Source organism: Nicotiana tabacum, chromosome 21, assembly GCF_000715075.1.
Source record: "Nicotiana tabacum cultivar K326 chromosome 21, ASM71507v2, whole genome shotgun sequence".
NCBI classification, from domain to species: Eukaryota; Viridiplantae; Streptophyta; class Magnoliopsida; order Solanales; family Solanaceae; genus Nicotiana; species Nicotiana tabacum.
Genome location: NC_134100.1, coordinates 39,881,394 through 39,886,349, shown reverse-complemented (window position 1 = coordinate 39,886,349; position 4,956 = coordinate 39,881,394). Strand labels below are relative to the sequence as shown.

General features: G+C 39.3%; 1 non-coding gene across 1 annotated transcript; it reads left to right on the top strand.

Moving 5' to 3' along the window:
- The first annotated feature begins 1,251 nt into the window (after positions 1-1,251).
- Positions 1,252-1,358, top strand: LOC142175655 (small nucleolar RNA R71). Its single transcript, XR_012704748.1, has one exon. It is a non-coding gene; the product is annotated as a small nucleolar RNA R71 (small nucleolar RNA).
- Positions 1,359-4,956: the final 3,598 nt, after the last annotated feature.

Below are 4,956 nucleotides of genomic sequence, written 5' to 3'. Positions count from 1 at the left end.
CCAGAATCACATAAAGACTTGTCAAAATTAATAGTTCCTAAAGAGCAAGGTATAGTTAAACTCCCTAGATCTCCACACTTTTGTGGGAGTTTGTTTTGCAATATCGCATTGCAATGCTCTGTGAGCTTGATCACTGAGGTTTCTTCTATCTTCCTCTTCTTTGTAAGGATCTCTTTCAAGAATTTGGCGTAAGCAGGCATTTGTGAGAGCACTTCTGTGAATGGTAAGTTTACATGAACCTGTTTCAGCACATCCAGAAATATTCCAAACTGCTTGTCTAACTTTTCTCTATATAGCTTTTGAGGGAAGGGTAAAGCAGGCATGTGCTCGCTCTCATCATGTTCCTCCCTTCTTGATTTTTCATCCTTCTTCTTCTTCTTCTTCTCAATTTTCATCGAGCCTTTCTTCTTTTTATAAATATCATTCTTCAGCTGCCCCCACTTTCTTTTTCAAGTTTCACATCATTTTGGATCGGGGTGGGATCTTTCAACAGTTGCCCACTTCTCAGAGTTACAGCATTCACTGTTTCTTTGGGATTTCTCTCAGTATCAGCGGGGAGAGTTCCTGCATCCCTCTCAAATAATATTGTTGCAATCTGTCCCACTTGTCTCTCTAGGTTTCGAAAATATGTGCCCAACTCTTTGATAGTTGCTCCATGGACGTCCAACCTCTCATCTGTCTTGATAATGAAGGCCTTCATTAGATCCTCTAGACCAGGCTGAACGGGTTGTTGAGGCTGAAATTGTTGCCTCTGCTGATTTTTGGTATGCTGGAGCTCCTTATCCCTAGGGTCTAGAGTTATTTTGTTGCCAAGCATTCGCAGTACCTCCAGGTGAACTCCATGAAAAACCGGGGTGTCTCTGACCCATTGCATTATAATTTCCCATAGCATTCACTTCCTCAGTAGAGGCTTGACACTCATGAGTAGGGTGTCCTCTTCCACATATATCACAAGTTGTGTGAAGCTCATTTTTTATCGAGGCTAAGGTCAGCTTTCGTATTTCTTTAGCCATAGCATCAAGTTGTACCTGCACAGATGTATTAGCATCAACTTGGTGAACACCAGTTGATATTCTTCTTTCAACACTCTCAGAAGGCCACTGATTAGCATCTTCAGATAACTCATCAAGAATTGTAACTATCTCCTCTGGAGTCTTCATCATCAAAGGGTCTCCAACTGCATTGCTCAATGTTCTAAGCGAGGCCGGTGTCAATCCATCCCAAAAGTCATGTAGTTGCATCCAGAGTTCAATTCCGCTATGTTGACACTTTCGAACAATCTCCTTAAACCTCTCCCATGCTTCAAAAATAGTTTTCGTCTTTTTCTGACAAAAGTTATGGATTTCTCTTCTAAACTTGACCTTTTTAGTTGAGGAGAAATATTTATCAAAGTATTTTCTGGTCATCTCCTCCCATGTTCTAATCGATCCCGTGGGTATGCTTCGAAGCCACTGCTTTGCAACAACTTTGAGTGTGAAGGGGAATGCCCTTAAGTACACTGCATCTCGTGATACACCATTGTATTGAAAGATGTTCATAATCTCCTCGAAATCCATTAGATATGTATTTGGATCTTTGTTCATCTTCCCTCTGAAGACATAACAATTCTGAAGGGTTTGAAGCAACCCTTGCTTCAATTCAAAATTGTTAGCTGCAATTGGAGGTGGTCTAACTGTAAGGCCCCGTAAAAGTTTGTAAAGGAATTTAAGGTTTCGTGATACCGAAGTAGGCTTACGTGTTTGAGGATTTTTGGGTTGAACAATGCACTAGGGAGTAAATGAAATATTTTGGAAGAAAAAGACATTTCTGCGACCCACTATGCGGCCGCAGAATCACTCTGCAGACTGCAGAATAGCCGCAGAGTGAAGTAATGCTGAGCAAGTAAGGAGGAAGGTCTGCGGTACATTATGCGACCGCAGACCAGGTCTGCGGTGCATTATGCGATCACAGAACATATCTACGGATCGCATAATGGCCGCACACTGAAGCAGTGTTTCCCAGTTCTTAAGGGCCTTTTCGCGACCCATTATGCGGGCCGCATACTGATTCTGCGGTACGGTCTATGATCGCAGACCCGATTTCAGCAAGTTTATGTTTGGAAATTTTACCCGATCCTATTTTTATAAAAAAGGCATTGGGGGTCATTTTTAAGGGTTTCATATGATATTTTTAAAGAGATGTGAGAGTATCTTAGAGAGAGAAAGAGAAGACCTAGTCATTTGTTCATTAATTCTTGCTCAAGGCTTGAAGATTTCACAAGGATATTGCTAGGGCTTCAAAGAGGTAAGAATTTCTTCCCCAAATTCTTCAACTTCGAGTTTGGGGTAAAAGATGGGTGATTGAGAGTAAGATTCTTGCGTGTAAGAGTATTATGTATACGTTCATGTACCAATAAGGTTTGTGGGAAGAGTTTTGAGCTCAAATAAGTAAAGATTGCGTTATGCAATGAAGGAAATCTTGTAGAAGAACCTTGTAGACAAATTTGCACACCTAGTGTTTGATAAAATTCTCAAATGAGATGAAACCATGAATATCTTCCTAATTTGTGTTCAATTTTGTTATGTCTCAAAATAGATTGGGATTGCTAGGATTTTTGGAATGTTGTAGTAATTTAAGAAAATCTCAAATCGAGGTCTGTTGGCTAAAATACTCTCCTAGAATTGAATCCCAAGGTATTCATGTAATTTATGTAAGTCCCGAGTTGTTCATTATAAAGTTGGCTATTCTGAATAAGCTTGTGTTGAAAGATATATGTTCAATATGTATACCAAATGCTTATATCATGTTATGTTATCATTTGAGAATGTGTTCAAAGTATGGGTTGTGTAATAAAGATCTTTCGACTTCAAGTCAAGTTCAAACGAAGGCTATTATGCCAAATTTTGTGAAAAATCTCTGTGTGTCTTAGATTCTTAATTGCTCACATGTGTAATTGAAACCTTGATTTGTAATGCTTGTTGTTGTTGATGATTATGATGTTTGAAAGTGAACAAAGTGAGCATAAAATACTAAATACAGCCGACGTGCCAAGAATGATTTTATAATTGTGGCCACTAGTGCCAATGAAATGAAAAAATATGAAAGAAGTATGAAATAAGATGATTGGTATAACAAGGATGATGTCTTGAATGAGACGGCCTAGCCGATCGGGTCGTGATCGGATGCCATACCGCACACATGGTGGTGATTGTGCTAGAAATTGTAATTGAAATTGTGATTGTGGTTGATATCTCGAATGATACGGCCTAGGCAATCGGGCCGTGATCGGACTCCGTGATAAAAGTACGGTGGCATTGGTATTGGGAACGGTGGCATATTGGTACTAAAGATCTCTCAACTTAAGATATGGAAATTTATTTGAACACTGTCTTGATCCTAATTTGAGGTTTGATGTTGTTGTGGCTTCCACTGATATTATGATTATTCTTACTTGTATTATTTATCATTCTATTGAGAGCGTGTTTTGTCATTCATACTAGTACTATTCCATATGTACTAACGTCTCTTTTGAAGGGGGCGATGCATCTTCAATAGATGCAGGTGGTTCCATAGCAGGAGACATTGATTAGTGATAGCGGTACACCCTCTTCCCAGCTGACTTGGTGAGCCCCACTTCATTTCGGGGTCATGTATATTTTGTTCCTTGTGTATTGAGTTTGAGGTATAGCCGGGGCCTTGTTACCGGCATTATGACAATTCTCTTCTGTATCTATTAGAGGCTCCGTACACATAGTGTGGGTTATATATTGGTGTTGGGGAAGTCAAACAATGTTATGTTGTGTTTGAATTACTTGTTCCATTTTAGACCATGAGAAATGTGTGTGAAATTTGAGACTTTAAAATGAAGTAACTAATGGTAATAATGTGGTACTGTATATATGATCTCTTTATGGTCTAATCAACGAAAATATGTATTCTCTTTATTCGTAAGTGAGTTTGGGTAGAAAGTATCTAACACGCTTGCTTGACCGGGTTCACTCGGTTGAGCGTCGGTCGCGCTCCCCGTGTTCGGGGCGTGACGCTAACAATCGATATGCCTTGATTGTAGACCAGTCTAGCATAATCGCCCAGAGGTCTCCCAAGCATGGGAGCTATATTTCCGAACTGGTCTGTAGCCAAGGGTTGATTTTGCTCAATTCTCCGACCCCTCTCTTCTTCATAGATAATCAGTGCATCTCTAATAGATGCTTCCTCAACATCTCTTGCAGCTTGTTCTCTTCATTGGGCTGCCTCTCTTGCAGCCAAATCTACATTATCATCACCGTTTCCAGCCGTAGTTTCTTTGATTGAGGATTGCCTAACCTTTTCTGATGTCTCTGTGAGATTTCTTTCTTTCCTCAGATGTCGCAGTTATTTTTCTATCTCTGGCTCGTATGGTAGCACTTCCTTCGCAGAAGCTCGAGTCATGCACCACTCTAAACCTGTAACCTGCGCACAGTCAAAGAACACCAAATGTAAAAAAGGAAAAATAAAAGAAAAGAAAAAGAAAAATTCCTAAATTAGCACTACAAACTATTTCAAACACTATTGATTGTCAATCCCTGGACAACGGCACCAAAATTTGACGAGCGCAAAATACACACTTCAATTCTGCTTCCTAATCAAATATAGTATAGTATAATATCGTTTCCACAAGGATTGGATTTAAACAGTATTTTCGTAGTTTCTAGCTTGGTTACTATCCAAGATGATGAATAGTTGAGATTTATAAGATGTCTAACTAAAATTAACTAAGAATCTAAAGCTATTGACTAATGACAATCGAAACAAGGAATAAGCAAAGAAGGTTATCAATGTGAGAAGATAGGGTTTTGATAGGATAGGTGAAAAATAATTGTTCGGGATCAAACTCTAGATAATTCACTTCTAATGTTCAAGTGAGTCTCTTGAATTCACTCAATTATCAGTTCAAGCGCTAGGCAAAACTCCTCTCTTGATTGAGTCTTAACCTCACAA